The sequence below is a fragment of the Podarcis cretensis genome, assembly GCF_951804945.1.
Source record: "Podarcis cretensis genome assembly, chromosome: 5".
Taxonomy (NCBI): domain Eukaryota; kingdom Metazoa; phylum Chordata; class Lepidosauria; order Squamata; family Lacertidae; genus Podarcis; species Podarcis cretensis.
This window is the reverse complement of record NC_137174.1, coordinates 22,992,031-23,012,287: the sequence shown is the minus strand read 5'-3', so window position 1 is coordinate 23,012,287 and position 20,257 is coordinate 22,992,031. Positions and strand designations below refer to the sequence as shown.

At 44.8% G+C, this 20,257-nt stretch overlaps 1 protein-coding gene and 1 long non-coding RNA gene across 3 annotated transcripts in view; one reads left to right on the top strand and one right to left on the bottom strand.

The window, feature by feature from the left end:
- LOC307215933 (uncharacterized protein) overlaps positions 1-20,257 on the top strand; it is a 177,596-nt gene that overhangs the window by 96,387 nt on the left and 60,952 nt on the right. The gene's annotated exons all lie outside the window — the stretch shown is intronic.
- Positions 163-9,300, bottom strand: LOC307217448. The gene is made up of 2 exons (XR_013839601.1): positions 9,195-9,300; positions 163-361 (listed from the first exon to the last, which is right to left on the bottom strand). It is a non-coding gene; the product is annotated as an uncharacterized lncRNA (long non-coding RNA).

Here is a 20,257-nt window from a genome sequence, read left to right as displayed (position 1 = left end):
CCATTCAAGATTGTTTCCTTGTTAATCTGCATTTTTTAAAAAATACTGCGTGAACTTTTGCATTCAAATATGTACTTTTAACACATTTTCTAATGAAACACACATTTTGTTATGTTTCCTGTGTCAGGAACTGCACTGCAAAATTTAGACAAATGTCAAGGGTAATAACAACAATAACGGCTTATTTATTCATTTAGTTAATTGCATCCCAGCACCATGCATTAACCCAGAAGATGCAGATCAAGTCAATTTGTATCAATATCCACAAATAATAAATTTTCCGTATTCCGCCGCTGGCAGGACATAGCCTCAGGATATAGTTTCAGTCTGCATCTGGAGGAAGCAATGTTTGTAGAAGACTCTATAGGTAAAAGGGGGGGAAAGAATAACTGTTTCATTTTTTAAATTACTGCTGAATGTTGGGCGTTGTTTATTTAACAGATAATCTTTCAAAGGTTGTATTCTTCTTCTTTTTCAGTGTTTAAGTTGTGATATGGGTTTCAGTGGGTAGGAGAGGATATATTAATTGCATTTTATCCTTCCAGGCACCCACCTGTGTTTGGTTGAACAGAATTTCAAAATCTCATCCTTGGCAGAACAATTAAAAGCATAGGAATTAGTCTGTAAAACCTGGCTTTTAGCAAGTCTAGTTATGAAGTAAGCTGGCTCCCCTTTCTTATCAGGTAACAAAGAATCGGGCAACAACTTATAATTTTAAAAATAATATTTACTTCCTTTATGATCATGCATTGGTTCACAGTAATGGCAGCAGTGAAAATTATGCAGGCAAAATACTTGTATTTCCTGTATAACCAGTTTCAGGCATCTGCCTGAACTGGAGCAAGCAGAGGCATGTCTGCATCCAATGTAGGACAATAGAAGAGAGAAGGAGAGAAAAAGGAACAGGAAGTACCATGTGCTCCTTCCTCTCCAGGAGAGAAGGGGAAATGACATCACACAGAGTCCTGTCTACCAGTGCTAATTGTATTTCTATGGTCTTAGTATCAGCCTATCAGCAATACAGCTCTGGGATTTAGCCCCTTCTCATTCTAACTAGCAACAATATGCATTTGTTAGGTTTGGCAGCTTATCTACCACATAAACTAACACCATCATTTTATTTTTGTACTTTGTGGTCAAATCTACTACCTCTGTTGGACACTGATATTCCTAGTGTCAGAAATTTGTGAAATCCTCTAGAGGAAGTTTGCTAATCTTATCAAAATCTGCTTGGCTCCTCTCAAAACCCCTACAGATATTTCATCTGAGAAGAATATCTAAATTTCCTATGAAGTCTCATTTAGGTCAAACCCAGTGGCAGTGTAAAAATGCCTCTTTGAGAAAGCGTGTTCTCACTAGCAGAGAGCACGTGTTGCGGTTGGGGAACAGGCCACCATCACGACTAGGCAAATTTGGTGGGGAACCCAAGCCTGTAAAGGGTTAAATGGGTTGCTGGGGATTTTTGAGTGTTGCCAATTCGGAGGAGGGGTCAGAGTCTATAAATATAGGAGACAGACGAGAGGACGTCCTCTTGGCCGTTTTGCATCGGATCACATGGAGCACTTGGACAATCTTCTCATTGTCTGGTTACATTTCTTTATTTCCCCTTTCTTTTTAATCCTCTCTAGTCCCTTAAATAAGGACGCAGGTGGCGCTGTGGGTTAAAGCCTCAGCGCCTAGAGCTTGCCGATCGAAAGGTCAGCGGTTCGAATCCCTGCGGCGGGGTGCGCTCCCGCTGCTCGGTCCCAGCGCCTGCCAACCTAGCAGTTCGAAAGCACCTCCGGGTGCAAGTAGATAAATAGGGACCGCTTACCAGCGGGAAGGTAAACGGCGTTTCCGTGTGCGGCTCTGGCTCGCCAGAGCAGCGATGTCACGCTGGCCACGTGACCCGGAAGTGTCTCCGGACAGCGCTGGCCCCTGGCCTCTTAAGTGAGATGGGCGCACAACCCCAGAGTCTGTCAAGACTGGACCTTTACCTTTACCTTTAGTCCCTTAAATAATTTAATTCCCCCCTTTTTCCTGTTCGATTTCCCACCCCACCCCTTACCCTGCCCTGTGGGAAGATTCTCCCTATAGCCGTGGCTTGCCTTTCCCAATAGGGAAAGAGCCCCCGTTAGGGGCTTTCTTTCGCAAAAGGTTTCCCCCATTTTGCCTGTTTAATTGTGGGGCTAGTCAGGGCTGTTCCCAGCTTAGCTGGAATCACTTTCGTTTATAGTATCCCCGAAGGTTGGCTTTAATTTGAGTGTGTGCAGCGCTGTTGGCCAAATTTTAAGCTAGCCTTGGGTGGGAGCACTAATTTGGCTTCCTTTAATATTGCTATGAGACTAAGATTCTCAAGAGCAGAAACAGGGAGGCCTATTCGGCCTGCACATTAACTTCCAAGCCTAAGTCTGCTACAGGTAGCAGTTACTTGTTAAGTCTCTGCCACGTGACTTATTCTCGCTATAGGAATGTATCTGCTTGCAGGCCCAGTTGTTCCTAATGTATATCTGAGGCGGACAAAGGGCCCCAGAGGCTCTCTGTGCCTCCAAGGACTATGAGCACTCTGTATATGCTCTTGAACTATGCCATTTCTGAACAAGTTTATTTTCTTTAAGTTTGTTTTGCCCTGATAGTGGCGAATGCCATTTTAGAGACGAGCCATTGTGGCTTACTGGCTAAAGTGTAAGACCTGGGAGACAGGGTTCATATCCCCCTCTTAGCCATTGTTATAACAAAACAAAACTAACTGCTCCTTTTAGGCTATTCTGTTGCTGGGTAGTTCTGCCCATTTGTGATAAAAGAACTTTGGGTTTTCTTGAAGGGGTGCTTCCCTCTAAAAGGGCAAGCAGGGGTACCTGGACAAGCTGTGGGCTACCTCAACTCTCCTATTTCACTGGAAACATTTATGCCTGGCCTAGCAGGTGATCCTAGGGCTTTGCCCTAGAATTTGATGGCCTGGAAGCGTTTCCGGCCTGAATAGTGTTCCCATGTGGTCTATAAGCATTGGCTTCACTGGGTCAGCGCATAGTGCCGGTAATGCCTAGGTTGCAGGATTGGTCCCTGTATGGGACAGCTGCATGCTCCCCCATTGCTCTACCTGGACACTTAGGTCCTTTTGGTGGTTACCTCACTGCGAGGGATGTAATGCGTGCCACATTTGCAATATGCAAGTGGGTGAAAGCACCTTTGCGTGCCTGCATTGTAGTTTGCTCTGTGCATTGCAGGGCACGGTGCTGCATGGGCTGCAATTGCATTGCATTGCATTGCGTGTGAGATTTGCAGTTGCATTGCACGGAGGGTGTGTTTGCATTGCACGGAGTGTATTGTTGCATTGCACGGAGTGTGTTGTTGCATTGCACGGAGTGTGTTGTTGCATCGTACAGAAGGTGCGGTTACATTGCACAGAGTGTGTGTGTGTGTGTGTGTGTGTGTGTGTGCGCGCATTGCACGGAGTGTGTAGTTGCACGGAATGTGTTTGCATTGCATGGAGGGTGTAGTTGCATTGAACGGAGGGTGTGTGCAGTGCACAGAGTGTGTAGTTGCATTGCATGGAGTGTAGTTCCATTGAACGGAGTGCGTAGTTGCATTGCACGGAGGGTTTGTGTGTGCATTGCACGGAGTGTGTATTTGCATTGCACAGAGCATGTTTTTTGCATTGCATGGAGTGTGTAGTTGCATTGCACGGAGTGTGTAGTTGCATTGAACGGGGTATGTAGTTGCATTGCACGGAGGGTTTGTGTGTGCATTGCGCAGAGCATGTTTTTGCATTGCAGGGAGTGTGTAGTTGCATTGCACGGAGTGTGTAGTTGCATTGAACGGAGTATGTAGTTGCACTGCACGGAGGGTTTGTGTGTGCATTGCACAGAGCGTGTTTTTTGTATTGCAGGGAGTGTGTAGTTGCATTGAACGGAGTATGTAGTTGCATTGCACAGAGGGTTTGTGTGTGCATTGCACAGAGTGCGTAGTTGCATTGCACAGAGTGCGTAGTTGCATTGCACAGAGCGTGTTTTTTGCATTGCACGGAGTGTGTAGTTGCATTGCACGGAGTGTGTCGGAAAAGGAAGCTGGCTCGGCAGCAGCTTGTCAGGACTTCTTTAGGGGTTCTGGCCAGCGTCGGCCCTGTAAATTTACATATCATGATGGCAGCACAAGATGCCCCCTGCCCAAGCGCTGGAAGCTGGAAGCTGGCAAGCAATAGCTCAATACCTTTTGCCCATATTCCCATTTTATTTAGGGATCCAGTGGATATCGTTGCTAAAACAAACCACTCGCCTATGGAGAAGCTGTCTGCCTTGAAGGAAGTTATTTTGTAATACTTCCTCTGTAGCAAGTGATGCTTCATCAGATCCAAGCTTGCTGGGTCACTTAATTAATCTTCCCACTAGGCCAGGCTGCCTGCGGCCTGAGGTCCCCTTACCTTTGTGTATGCCTACCAAGTGTGGTGAAGGCAGATATCAGGCGATGGTAACAATTCCTGAATGTATGCAATAGTAGTTCGCCATGGCAGGATACCTTGAACCCGCACAGGGATTTTCAGGTTCATGCTGGTGCTGCTGGATCTTTGCCCTTTGGTTTTATTTCAAGGGCCGCTGGGGTGCAAAGCTATGGCCTCAAGCCTGGTGTGGTGAGGCAATCATGTGACATAACTTTTCTTGAGTTTTTCCCCATTGTAGTAGCAGTTCACATGTGGCCCGAGGAGTCCAGTGACCATCGGATCTGCTTTTGGTCTGATAACCAGGTAGTGGTGAGCGTCTTGGCAAAACGGTCCTCATGCTCCAGCAGATTCTCCGCTCACGCTTTTGAGCTGCGCCGCTTAAGGTTTAATATTGTGCTTCCTACTCTCCAAATTACGGGATCCTCTAATGATGTTGCTGACACTCTATCCCATTTTCCGATGAAGCGCTTCAGATCCTGGGCTCCAGACTCAGTTGTTGCCAGACTTTTCCAGACCACCTGTGGCATTTTGACAACAATTAGTATTTACAGAGTGCAGCAGCTTCCATTTCCCCTTCTGCTTTTAGCTCTTATGGGATGGCCTGGATGGATTTCTTAGCCTTAAGCTTGCAGTCCTCAGCCATTCAGATGAATTAGCCCCCGTCTTCTGAGCAGATCCTGCAGTATTTGGTTCACCTGCTGCAGATTGGGCGTGCTGTTATAACTATCAGAATTCAGTCCGCTGCAATGTCTGTTACACTGAAGCTTTAATTTTCAGAGACCCTTGTATAAAGTTTGTAGTGCGCAGGGCCTTGGAAGGTTGGAATAGGCTCCAACCTCATAGGACAGCGGGCAGGAAGTTGGTCAATTTTACCTATGTAGTATCTGCAGCAAGTTAAAACTTGTCTGCTGGTTAAAGATCAAGGCGAGATTACTTTCAGTAGTCCATTGCATTTTCGCACTGAGGGTTAGGAAAATGGTTGTTGGTGCCAGCATGGGGCTGAGAGTCTGGAGGCTTATTGCTTCAGGACTTTTCCTTATCCTTTGGAGCTTGTCTTTAGAATCGGGAACTCAGAAACAGACTTAGTGGGCAGGAGTGCCACAATCAGGGTTCCCGCCACAGGTGAGGAGGGCCCTTGCCCGGTTATGGATAACAGAATATTTGGCTTTTCATTCCCTGGGGGCTGGCCCGCTCCTAGTGCATGAAAATGGGTTCCCGTTAGCCAGGCATCAATGTGCTTATGTCGTGCACCAGTTATTACGGCCTGCGGCTTGCTTACTGCTGAACATGCCTCATTCCTTCAGGGTAGGACTGCAGCAAAGGCTGCAGACTGGGGGCCTGTCAGTAGACAGGATTGGGAATACGGGTCATTGGAAGTCTTACGCTGACAAGGGTTATATCAAGAAGTGTCAAATGATGTCTGTGCTGATGCTTGTCTGTTATTTCCTTTTTTCATAGGAGCAGCTGTGCACATTTGGGTCACAGCATCGTACACTAGGCTGGCAAGCATGTTGACGAGTTTGGACTGGGGCGCCATCTCAGTCTTCCTGCCCATGTGAACATTTACTGGATGTCCTGATGGGGAATGCTTTGGGAGGAGATCCTTCCTTGGGTGTGGTCGAGTGTGACCTGTGCAGGTCCTCCCGCAGTGCTGGTGGTACAGCTGGGCGAGAATGTTTGCTGTCTTCCTCCAGCATAAGTTTGCATTCCTGCATGCAAGAGGGCTTGGATTGAGTTGATGGCAGCTCTCCCTGGACTCATAATAATTTAAGGCATTGGTTCAAGGTGGTCTGGAGGGGGGGTTGGAGCACCTGTCCCCTCCAATGCGCAAAGATATTCCATTAAGGGAATCCAAGGATTCGCTATGCTTTTGTCGACCCCTTTCGAGGGGTAGGGCCACACAAGAGTCCCTGGGAGCATTTGGGGGTGAGCTTGAGTCTGATCCTGTTTCATTGCTCCCCCACGCTGTTTATTTGTACTGACGATATGGTGGGGCCCAGTCGTCAGTGCTGCCCTGCTAAGGTCAAGTGCAGCTAGTCGGGAACCAGTGCCTAGACAAACTACCACTGAGCAGGCCAGAAAGCATGTTAATAAGGCGGTGGACAATAGAATAAAATAAAGTAAATATAATAAAATAAATTAACAAATAACAAATAAAATAAAATAGGTCCTTGCTTTAGGTGCTTCTGTAATATTGCACCCTGCTATTTTCTTCAAGGCTGTTGCCCTCTTTAGGGCAGATGGGGTGCATCTTTCCCCTAAGGGGAACGACACCTGACGGGATGTGATTGCCTTGGGATTCTTGCTCCCCTACAATGTTTGCTGGTACTGACGATATGGTGGGGCCCAGTCGTCAGTGCTGCCCTGCTGAGGTCAGGCGCAGCTAGTCGTGAACCAATGCCTAGACAAACTACCACCGAGTAGGCCGGAAAGCGTGTTAATAAGGCAGTGGGAATAAAACACAGGTTGTGGGAAATCGAATGCATTAAAAGGTTATGTTCGTTAACATTATTGGTGTCTTACAATTTTTGCTTGTTTTATCTTAGTTTAGCGGCTGTCCGCATATGGATGGTGGGCACAGCATCGTCCATTGGGCTGGTGTCGCAGCACGGCAGTCGGGAATGGGTCCAGGTCTCGGCCTTCCTCAACATATTCAGTTGTCTTGGCTGTCCAGAAGGGGAATGCGCTGGTCGAAGCTCCTGCCTCGGATTCGGAGGCAGTTGCTATGGGAAGGACCCCCGTCGGCCATTGTGGTGCAAATGGGTGAGAACGACCTGGTTTCTATGGACTGTTTTTCCCTGCGTGCTGCAATTTTATCGGACTTTGAGACGCTGCGGGCTCTAATGCCAGCAGCAAAAATATTTTGGTCAAGGCTGCTACAACGGCGCGCTTGGAGGGGCAGTCGTTGCCCAGCCGCCATTGAGAGAGCCAGGGGCCGCATCAACTCCGCAGTGACGAGAAAGGTCTTGGAGCTGGGCGGAGATGTGATTTTTCATCCTGAGATTTCTTCTCAGGAGCCATCCTTTTTCCGAGCTGATGGCGTGCACCTTTCTGCTTCTGGCAATGAGGCTTGGTTGGGTGTGGTGGTGTCCAAGCTGAGGTCTTGGCTGGGGCTGTGAGTGGTTTGGCGGTGAGCCGTGGGCTCCATGGCGGTTAGGCATTGGTTAAATTGGTGCTTGGAGGGGTAAGGTGCCTATCCCTCCAAATGATGCGAAAGGGAATTCCGTTAAAGGAATCCAGGGGCTTGCCATTCTTTCGTCCTTGTCCGTGGTGCCGGGCTTGGGCCGTGCAAGCCCCACCGGAACATGAGGGTGAGAGGTGTTGGACTGATACCCAGCCTCATTTCTCTCCCAATACTTGTTTCCCACGCTGGCTTCCGGTGGTGCCCGGAAGTGCCAGCTCTGTCCTTGGGGGGCAAGGACAGATAGTCATAACCAATGCCTAAGCAACCACTCACATTTTTTGTATTTGAATAAAGTTGTGGCCAAAAAATTATGCCAAAAACCTTAAACAAAAATTAACGTGTGATGTGTGAATTTTTTTGGGGGGTGGCACTGTGGAACTCAACATGCAAACTTGGCGAATCTTGCTCAAATCCTTACATACCTCCTCAAAATTCTTCACTTGAACAGAACTTCCAAATATAAATGTGGCGACAGCTCTAATCTTACTCCTGGGATCTTATCTGGTGCTATTTATCCTTGTTTCTGTCAGATTGGCTTAAATTTCTTTCTACTTTATGTTGATGTTACTAGCCTTTGAATTATTCTGATTTCTTTTTAAATGAAACTAGCCAGAGGTCAGTTTTATATTGTGACTTTTTAATATAGTTGGAAATTGCTGGATGCGCCACAAATTTCACTATAGCTCCATTCACTCTGATCCAACTAAGATTGGCGTGACTTGTTCAGAAAGACTTCCATGCACATATCTTCAGCAGGGCACAACAGAGCACCACCGACCAGGGGAGAAGATTGGGACATTTTCCCCAGTTTGCTTGCTTGCTAGTTTGTTTTTGCTGTATGCTCCAAATAAGGCCTGTCTCTGGGATAAAGACCAGCTTTGGATCCAGCATATCTATAGTGTGCTGGGCCCGAGGGTAACCCTTGAAACATGGTCCAGGACCGGTCCAGAATCCAGAGGTTCTGCTAGGAGTCAGTCCGACAGGGCCGAGGCAGGATACGAGGCAGGAAACCAGGCAGGGGCAGGGGCAGGTACAGGATCTCAGGCAGGATCTGGCATACAGCAATGTTGCTCCCGCAACCTGGGGTGGGGTCCGTCAGCCTTTTATCTTTGTTGGGGTAATGGCCAGTCCTGATTCCCCGGTGACTCACCTCCCTGTTTTGCCCGAAGGCGAGCATTCCTCCTGCGAGTATTCAGGTCTCTCCTTCTCTCAGACCTTAGTCTCTGCAGCTCGGGAGACATTGGTGGGTTACTAGACCCAGGGCCTCCTCAGCCTCCCCTGACCCAACCGGTAGTGGAGCAGCTGTAAGTGATGGCCCAGCTGAAGGCAACGAGGTAATCCCCGCATCTGGAGCCAGGGCAGGCTCAGGCCCTGACTTGGCCCAACTGGTATTTGTTGCAGGGGAACCTGTGCAGACTGGGACTCTTCAGGATCAAGCCCCAGACTTGGTTCAGATGATGCCTGAGGCAAAGGATCCGCTGCAGATTGAGTCTCCTCTGGTTCCGAGTCTGCACCCGAGTCCCAAGCCATCACACATAGCTACCCTTGATCTACCCCATCCTCCCTCCATAATGTCAGATTTCAGGGCCTTACACCAGCTTCCTCAGTGTTTGGTTGGTGCTGTGGAGTCTCCCACAGTGGTGGCTCCCTCTCTTCCAGTACAGACCAGTGCTGGGATGCCTCCACCTGTTATTTACCCACTCCAGTGGCACAAAGCTAAATGCTGTATGCATTGTGTGGTTGTGTTGATGTCACAGACCAGTATTGTATCATCTCTGTGTGGCTTTACTGCAGACATGTGAAGTAGTTTCTCTTCTCCCATATCTTGCGATTTCCAAAATGTTCTTGTCATTTTGTACACCCAAATGTACACAGGAAATGGCAACAAGTTTCTACAGAGGACTCTCTCTTCGCTTCTTGTCTCATCTGCCAGCCCTGAGCCCCATTCGCTGTCTCCATGCCTGGTATTTATTGATATGAGACTAGGGTTGCCATAGGTCTGGAATTTCCCTGTACATATGTAGATGGCTGCAGTTGGCAGTACTGAAAATTGGCAAAATGTCTGAGACAATCTGGACGTATGCAAGCCATGTTGGCAGTGTCGTTTTTGCCGATTTGATTTTGGGCAAAAAAAGCTCAACTTTTCTGTCCGGATTTTCACTGTTTGAAATATGGCAACCCTTTATGAGACCGTCTTGTGTTGGAAATAGAGCTACACATGGGTCAGCAAACTTTTTCAGCAGGGGGCCGGTCTACTGCCCCTCAGACCTTGTGGGGGGCCGGACTATATTTTGGAAAAAAAGAAAGAAAGAACGAATTCCTATGCCCCACAAATCACCCAGAGATGCATTTTAAACAAAAGCACACATTCTACTCATGTAAAAACACCAGGCAGGCCACACAAATAACCCAGAGATGCATTTTAAATAAAAGCACACATTCTACTCATGTAAAAACACGCTGATTCCCGGACCTTCCATGGGCTTGATTTAGAAGGTGATTGGGCTGGATCTGGCCCCTGGGCCTAAGTTTGCCTACCCATGGGTGGTTTTTACATGAGTAGAATGCATCCTTTTATTTAAAATGCATCTCTGGGTTATTTGTGGGGCAAAGGAATTCATTCTTCTTCTTTCAAAATATAGTCCGGCCCCCCACAAGGTCTGAGGGACAGTGGACCAGCCCCCTACTGAAAAAGTTTGCTGACCCCTGATCTAGAGGCACAATGCGATCTTGCACAATGCGACCTTTGGGCTCCTTCCAACTCTATAAAATATGCTTTCGGCAATGTATGCACAGGTTACTGTAGCCATGAAGAGCATGTGTATTTAAAATTCCAAAAGTAAATCAAAACAATGCAAAACAAAGCCTTCCCGGTTTCATCTTCACACAGAACATTTTTGTGTATTTAAAGCTGCTAACCATGTCCAATGAACATTTAATTTACCTAATGAAAAAGGAGAGTATTTAAGCTAATGAAGTACGCAGCACTTACTTGCAAATGCAAATAGAGAAAGAAACATTTCTTACCGAGAATAGTTGGCAGAGGGAAAGACACAGTTGTCCCCGCAGCATTCAGACCTGCCTCTAGCCTCCAGGAAAGCAGATCTACGCAGTCCCAAAGTGGTATTTAGTTCAACTGAGGCTTGCTAAAAAGGAAGGGCTAATTGTATGTTCCTAAGCAGGTCTCTAATGTCTGATGAATAATGTTTTGCAGTGCACAAGTGTTTTTTTCTAATCATCGGTTATAAACTGATGGGCTGCTATTGCTAAATACCTCCATGAAACTTTGATATAAGGTTCATAATACAGTACTGTGTAGAGCAGAAAGGGAGTGTCCAAACCTGTGCTACTCACTGTCCAGGTCAAAGGCAAAGTACCACTTCAAAAGGTTTGGGAAACAGGCAGAAGGCGGCTGGGGAGGCAGTAAAAAGCCTAATCTAGAGGGTAGCCAACGCTTGATCTGGAAGATCCTCATTTACGGAAGCTTTTAATGTTTAATAGACTATTGTACAGTATTTTAATAATTTGTTGGAAGCTGCACAGAGTGGCTTGGGAAACCAAGCCAGATGGGTGGGGTATAAATAATAAATTATTATCATTATATTATTATTATTATTATTATTATTATTATTATTATTATTATTATTATTATGTCAGTTCAGGGGGAACCAACAGGCTGTATGAAGGGGGAGCCACCCAGGAGTACATTGTATGGTCATTTTTTACTGGGTTTGTGGGTGACAAAAGGCATCAAGAAGGCGAACAAGGAGATTCCTGTCTGAAGCCATGGTTTATTCTGGCAACGCATGTGGCAATGTAACCACCATAATAAAAAAAAAAGTTCCATAGCAACTGTTCATTCCTGCTTATTGCATATGCACTGACATCATCCCATGATAACAACACAGTAACACTCACCTGTTACTCACTTGTGACATCTCAGCATCATAAAGGAATAGTCCCCGTGTTATTTTTGTGACTCGTGGCATGGGGGGACGACCCCCAGTGTGTGCTGATCAGATTTGCACTGCTAAACAACACAGCTGGCAAATTCCACCTTAGAGACACCAATATATATGGCAAGATGATGGTGGTCAGATGGGCAGGGTATCAATAAATTATTATTGTTGTTGTTATTATTATTATTATTATTATTATTATTATTATTAACAAGAAAGGGCCCACACAAAACACACCCTCCCCACTGTCACTCTAACCCAGCGGTTCTCAACCTGTGGGTCCTCAGGTGTTGTTGGACTACAACTCCCATCATCCCTGAGCTCTGGCCTTGCTAGCTAGGGGTGATGGGCATTGTAGTTCAACAACATCTGGGGACCCACAGGTTGAGAAAGGCTGCTCTAACCGATCTAAGTATCAGATAGCTACTAGAACAAGCAGACAAAGGGGGGGGGGGAGTTAGAATGAAAGAAGAAATGAAAGAAAGTGGGAAAGATTATCCAAAGAGTAAGTCTAGGAACGTACTACCTCAGGTATCATTCAGAAGAGTCGGTGCTCAAAGAAATTAGGTATGTATCATGGGGGACTTACCACATATATCTGAAAATAGGGGTGTTCCTTTTTCTTTGTTTTTGCACAAAGGTCAAGGGTTGGGCAGACAGTGTAAGCATGTTATAAAACCAAAAGTCTCCATCTTGTTCCTACCTGAGGGGATCCACTTCACAAAACATCCAGTGCTTGTGATGTACAGCTGGTCAATAGTAGCCTTAAATATTTTTGGTTTCTATTACAGCAAATGATTTTAATTATCCTGTTGATATCCCCACCTGTTCTCCTAAGCGGTTCAAGACAGTGTACATGGGGCCTCCACAATTTGACCTCACAAGAAATTTGTGAAGTAGCTTGGGCTGAAAGGTGCTGGCTGGGTCAAGATAATCCAGTGAGCTGAGTGTGGATTTGAACCTGAGTCTCACCAATTCTTGTCTGATGTTCAAGCAGCTACACCTCACTGGCACTAACCAAAAGCCAATATATAGTGTGAGGCAGCTTTGAGAGCCATATAACTCGGAAAGCTTTTCCAGAATGGATCCATCTTTGGCAGGGAAGATCAGGCAATGATGTGAGACCATGCAGATCAGTCAATGTGGAAAGTGGTCCCTAAAGGTATAAAGTTTGAAAACCATTGCTGCATACTCTTTGCCAAGTTGTTTCAAGCTCACAGAGGGTGGAATAAAATATAGATATCATGGCTAGCGCATAAACATAAAAAAGAATTAAATTGTTCAAATAGATTAATTGCTTTGAATTATGCATTGATCTTTAATAAATATTGTTGACAGGGGAGCAACTAACTCTGCAAACAAGGTCTTGTGGTGTTCTCTGAGACTGCGCTCTCAGTTCCACGGGGACTTCCTTAATGCATCTAAAATTTCAACTGCAGAACCTAGCAGTTGCTTATTTTGCCCAATAATTAGAAGGAGATACCTGGGGAATAGCTATCCTTGCAGAGGTGGTTGCAGAACAAATGAACATATAAGCAGACAATTTCATGCACACCGGGTGTCTATTCAAGGAGTGCATTTATCACACACAAACAAAATATTTCTGCACTCCACCATATCTTTGTTCTCGCATATGAGCTGTTATTTATTCAGTGAGCACTGCAAAGGTTTATGCTAGGGTACGAGGAGATAAAGAACTGCACAACTTTTAGAAGACATCTGAAAGCAGCCCTGTATTGGGAAGTTTTTAATGTTTGGCATTTTATTGTGTTTTTATATTTTGCTGGAAGCTGCCCAGAGGGCCAAAGGAAACCCAGCCACATGGGTGGGGTGTAATAATACAGTGGTACCTCGGGTTACATACGCTTCAGGTTACATACACTTCAGGTTACAGACTCCGCTAACCCAGAAATAGTGCTTCAGGTTAAGAACTTTGCTTCAGGATGAGAACAGAAATCGTGCTCCAGCAGCGCGGCAGCAGCAGGAGGCCCCATTAGCTAAAGTGGTGCTTCAGGTTAAGAACAGTTTCAGATTAAATACAGACCTCCGGAATGAATTAAGTACTTAACCCGAGGTACCACTGTAATAATAATAATTTAAAACAGTACAACTTGCCCTCACCTCCACTTTACGAGTTTCTCTAATTGTATTGAAACTCATTCTTCAAAATTATTTGAATTTGAGGAAACTGTAACATTGCCTTTGGTGAAATTTAATAGTGATTTTAGTCCCAGGTCTTAACACTAGCCCTGCAGTTCCTTCATATCAGCTGAGCCACTTCTTGGGATGGGCATCGTACTTATTTCCCTTTGGTTGCTTGTGGTACCCATGCTCGTACAGACAGGAGGACTGTCCTTTTAGGTCAAACTTAAGATTCTGTCCATCTGTGTTTCGTTTTGCTTTTACTGTGGCCATCCAAGATGCCTCTAGCTAGCTAACAGAGCACAAATGCAGTGCAGATCCCCCAAGTGTCCCTATTTTCCAGGGACGTCCCAGATTTAGAGAAGCCATCTTGGTTTCTGATCTGATCCTGGAATGTCTCGCTTTTCCTTAGGACGCTCCCTATTTTCATGGGAGAAATGTTGGAGTGTATGGAATTATCTGACCCCCGAGCCATCTGAAAGTAATCTTGTATAGGGAAGGTTTTTCTTTTTTAATGTTTAATGTTTTATTATGTTTTTATATATGTTGGAAGTTGGCCAGAGTGGCTGGGGCAGCCTAGTAAGATGCATGGAGTATAAATAGTAAAATTATCATTATGGATTAGGACGTCCCTATTTTCATCTGGGAAATGTTGGAGGTTATGGCAGCGGTCTTCCCTGCTGTCAGACCTCAGCATTTGTCACCATAGCTATAAGCATTATATGAAGAGTTCTTGGGGGGGGGGGTGGCTTGGCATTCAGATGACCAGGGATGTGTAAGAAAAAAGTGAAAGTCAGATATTAGTGTAGATCTGATTTCTTTCCACCTGGCCTTTGCCTTAGAATCAATTTGATTCCCTCCCCCTCTTTCTTTTTTTCCTTTCTCCTCCTGTGAAGAGGCTGCATCTTCATGTTTTAATGCTGTATTTTAATCTTGTTTTTTAAGTTGTATTTTAATCAACTTGTTTTATTTATTGGTTGTTAGCCGCCCTGAGCCAGTCTTGGCTTGGCTGGGGAGGGCGGGGTATAATTAAAATGTATTATTACTATGGATAGTGTTTTTCAGAAGGGAATGTTTTTTTCTGAAGTATTCGGAAGAACTTAAGAAGAGTCCTGCTTGGTCAGGTCAAAAGCCCTTCTGGTTTGACATCCTGTTTTACAGTGGCTATGCAGATGACTCTGGGAAGCAAATAGAGAGGTCAGAATGAAAGTAAATGCAGAAAAGCACATGTGGCCCAGGTGCCCACTGTTAATAACAGAATTATCACCATCTGCACTTTTCTGTATTCCATTTCCGCATGGCCTTATTTATTTTCTGTATTCTGTTTCTTTATGGCCTCATTATTCCATGCCCTCCACTACCACCACCAAGTATATATGTAGCTGCATCTCAATATAACATTTGGCACATCTGATGCACTGGACTGTAGTCCATGAAAGCTTGGACCATAATGCAATGGTTCATCTTTCAGGTGGCACAATATTCTTTGTATGGTAAAGGGACCCCTGACCATTAGGTCCAGTCGTGGCTGTTTCTGGGGTTGCAGGGCTTATCTCTCTTTATTGGCCGAGGGAGCTGGCATACAGCTTCCGGGTCATGTGGCCAGCATGACTAAGCCTCTTCTGGCGAACCAGAGCAGCGCACAGAAACGCCGTTTATCTTACCCACACAGTGGTACCTATTTATCTACTTACACTTTGGTGTGCTTTTGAACTGCTAGGTTGGCATGAGCAGGGACCAAGCAACGGGAGCTCACCCCATTGCGGGGATTCAAACCGCTGACCTTCTGATCAGCAAGCCCTAAGCTCTGTGGTTTAACCCACAGCACCACCCATGTCCCTATAGGTAAAGGCAAAAGGTAAAGGACCCCTGGACGGTTAAGGCCAGTCAAAGGCGACTATGGGGTTGCGGCACTCACCTCACTTTCAGGCAGCTGAGGGAGCTGGTGTTTGTCTGCAGACAAACTTTGTATATATGGTGTTTGCTTTGGGAACGAAGATATGCAAGTTCCTTGCAACTCTAATCTTCTGCAGTTGAACCAAGAAAATACAGTGGAACCTTGGTTCTTGAACGCCTTGGTACTCAAAAATTTCTGCTCCTGAACACCAAAAATATGGTTTTTGAACATTTTTCAGAAGCCGAGTGTCCAATGCGACTGTCAGCTATTTTTTTCAGGGTGCCTGCGCCCATTGGAAGCGGCACTTTGGTTTTCGAACATTTCTGAAGTCCAACGGACTTCCAGAACAAATTACGTTTGAGAACCAAGATACCACTGTATCTGCCTTGCTGTTCTTCATTTCCACAACCAGCTGCAAAATAATTCCACAGTATTTCCCCTTTGCATCATGCACAAATGCAAATAAGAAGGAAGGAAGGAAGGAAGAAGGGGGAGGGGAGGACCTGTGGAGGTGGGGCTTCACTAAACATATAGCAGATGACTCCAGAGGAGCGAGGAGAAAAAACATAAAATCAGCAGCAGATGCAACTGAAAATATTGCCTTATTTAATCTTCACTATAAACATTATCATGTCTTCTTGAGATGTGTGTAAATTTGGCCACATATTTATTTTCATTAATTACCATTTTCATGAGGCTGTGTTGTGCCAGATGCATGTTAAAAATGTAGAAAGAAAAAGGGTATTTCTCCAGGTGGTTTCTGCTTGATTGAGATTAGAAAATGCTACCATTCCCATCAGAGTAAACCAGCATTTCAAGGTTCTTGGGATTTTTCAACCTCAAAGAAAAATGAAATATTCTGCATGAGGCTGAAGGAACTAGATACATTTCTAAATCAAGTGACTGAACCTAAACAAGTAATATCAACTGAAAGAATAATTGTTGCTGATTTTCCCAAAGCCCTTCTTTCATAGCCTTCTGCTTTAACCACTTGCTCTATTTATTCCAAGGAAACAATATGCTACCCATCAGATTTCTAAAATGGTGCAGCCTAGAGGGAATGACACTATGCACTTTTCTTGCTTGTTTGGCTTGGCTCTCGAAGCCATCTATCAATGTAGAGTGTTTCTTTGAGAGCTGGGGTCATAGTAATGATGGAATACTATGGAGATAATGGCAGGATTTCCCCACATTTGGGTCCCTGGCTGTATTTGGGCTGCAATTCCCATCATCCCTGGCTACCAGGACCAGTGGTCAGGAATGATGGGAATTGTAGTCCAAAACAGCTGGAGGCCCAAGTTTTGGGAACCCTGCATTGCAATGCTACCCCTTCAGATCAATAGGTCTTAAAAATGTTTACATGGCTATGAATATATCCAATTGGTGCCTTTGCACAAACAGAAGGACTTTTGATCCGAGTACGACTTGATCTGAGTAAGACATATGCTGTTTTTTTAAAGATGTTAAGACATATGCTGTTTTTAATCAAGGTCTTTGCTGATACCTTACAAGCATTTGTTAATAAACCGTGGAACCATATGTGATCCCTATAAATAAGCCCATAATTTACCATCACTATCACAGGTGTTCAGCAAAGCAGATAAAGTGGGCAATCTAAGGGGGGGACCATAAATAACTGGCCATTTTAGGAAGAAAAAGAACTTGTACAAATATTCCCCTAATTTTCTGAGCGGCTGATGTAAAAAATGGACCTTTATAAAGTGACACACTCATATTCCAATTTGAATGGAAATGATGAACATGGGCAGATACTGCACAATCAGATTTACAAATGAAGATACAGCTTGACTGCAGAATTTCAGACCTTTATTGTATGTGGTATTCTTAGCATCATAGCGTTGGAAGGGCCTATAATTAGGAAGTGGGGGGGGGGGGAGGCAAATGTCCAAAGATGAAATGGATTTGATGCAGATTATCACATAAACAGCAAAGTTGGAAGTTATGCAAATTGTTGCCTGTCTCTTTAAGAGGTCTCATCTGTAATAGAAACTCCCCTCTCTGGGTTTGGTTCTCTCCACAGCTGAGTGGGAACGATATGGAGTCTTTTCTTTGTGGAGCAAGCCCACAGCTTCTGTGCTGGGTGGTTAATCCGTTGTTCACAAATAAATACAACTATTGAAGATCTCCTGACCCCTCCTGCTTCCCGGTGTTAAGACAGAGGTATCTCAGGGTCTTCTTGCACAGTAAGTACTCTTTCCAGACTCATGGGATACTATGTAAAAAGTTCTTGGGGAAAATTAATTGTGGTATCAATTACAGCCTCTTTCCTGGAGGAATTTTGTGACTTTGTAGCTAAGCCACCAGTAGAACTTAGGTAGGCTTGCCATATGTCCGGACATAGCTGGTATTTGGCCCTCATTGTGGTAGTCCATGCCCAAAGTGTGGATTTTGGTGAATTTCATTAAAAATAGCTCAAAAACTTTGTTGTGTGTGGGGGAGATTTTGCAACAACTTTTTTGTGGGGGGGGGGGGGAGCTCAACCAGTTTGCCCCCCTCCATAAAGCTGTTTTACAATTTAAAATACTCATTTTATGTTCTTAAGATATCAATGACTTCCCTTCTTCTCTTTCCATGGCTCATTTTACATATTCTAAATTCCTGCATATTCTACAAAAACTATGGTATACCATTCAGTATTCCATTACTGCATCCATCAAAACTTATTTACACTGTTGAATTTATCTTAAAGCTCAGCAACTTCGGGGTTAGGGAAAGCTCAATACATTTGTACCCTCCAAGAAAATAACTCAGCAACTTTTGTGTCCGAAAGTTTACGTTTTGAAATACAGCAACCCTAGCTTAAGGAAACCTCCTGATATTCCGATTCCAGTTTAAAAGAGACTATTCCTTATGACCAGAGAGAGCCAAAGACCTGTTATTGCCTGAGGCAAAAAACAAGATGGCCCCTTTTCCCACTCTGTGTATAGAAGCCTGTGAGAAGAATTGGTTTGGCATCCTCCGCCCCACTTGAGGCAGCTGGCTAGTTTAGGGAGCTGGGACAGGTAGTATCTGAAACATAGCTCTGTCCTCAAACAGAGTTAGGAGGACAAGGCAGCTGCCATCCAACACCTCCTGCCGCCTCATTTTGCCTGCTTACGATTTAAGGAAACGGTGGCATTTGAGAAACAGGCTTGGGCACCTCAGGCTGTGACTGGGGCAGAATCTAGACACATATCAAAAACGCTGTGAAAATGCATTTTGAGAAATATATTGAATTTGCCATGAGCTCACCATCGCTATCTAGTGTCACATTTGTGTAATGTGCTTCAATGTTGCATTTGCAGCTGTACAGCTGAGTCTTTGGATTACAGTGGTACCTCGGGTTACATACGCTTCAGGTTACAGACTCCGCTAACCCAGAAATAGTACCTCGGATTAAGAACTTTGCTTCAGGATGAGAACAAAAATCACGCGGCAGCAGCAGGAGGCCCCATTAGCTAAAGTGGTGCTTCAGGTTAAGAACTGTTTCAGGTTAAGAACGGACCTCTGGAATGAATTAAGTACGTAACCAGAGGTACCACTGTACTGTCTGTCCAGGTGTTCACAGAAGGAGCCAAAAGTGCACATTGAGATTAAAGTGCCATTGAGCTGTGGAAACACGGACCTCTCTCCCTGTTCCTGTTTAATTTATCTCGGGAACCTCTTAGTTTGTGCTCCCAGAGAGCATCCCTGATATTATAGGGCCAGATTTGGAATGCATAAGCCGTAAACTCCAGCATTCTGCAGATGATGCCTAAATATGCTTGCATGCTTCTAAACTGGTAAGCCTTTTAAATCAATTCTCCAGATACATTGTGAATTGGGGCTAATCTGAAATATGCTACTGGGAAATGCTACCTCAGTCTTTTTCATGGATTTCACCTACAACCTAAGATGATAGCTGAGAATGGCTATTTGAAGAGAATATTTTGGTTGACTGCTGCCTAGACAAAACCACCGTAGGCACAGGAAGTGGAAAATCATATTATGGCACATTACTATGCTTGTTTACTCAGAAGTACAACCCACTGTGTTCAAAGGGGCTTCTTTATAAGTGTGAATAGGATTGCAGCCTTAGTGAAGTAAGGAGGGAAGTAAGTGTCATTCAAATGAACACTCTCCCTTGGTTCTTACGGGTTTATCTGTTTACGTTTTTCAATCAGATATACCAAACTAGGTAGGATTTGCATTTTATGGAATGCAGAACAGCTGTTGTTCTTTACCAAGGTTGAATTTAGCAGAGTCTCATCCTGAATATAAAAGCTCCCAAAGCATTCGTATCTCAAACTTGGCAGTGGGAACATCCCAGATACTATGCTATTCTAACCAGGTGGTGTGAACTAGAGTCCAAATGCATTGTGGCAATGGCAGACTTTGGGCTGTCAAGTTTCAGTGGCACCCTATGCAGCGCCAAAATTCAGAACTCCCTGCCTCTTATGCGCCATTCTATTACATTGTTGTGGCTTCCCCGTGGCATCCTCTCAGCTTGGCACATGTTGCGAGCAAACTGGTCGTGCTCCCCTAAATGCGCCTCTGATTCCTTACTATTTAAGGAGGTCAAAAAAGGGGGGAAAACCCTGGCTCAGCCAGGGCGTTCATGTAATTTATCAAATGCTGTCAGGTGGCAAACACCGTTGTATGTTATCTATTAATATTTT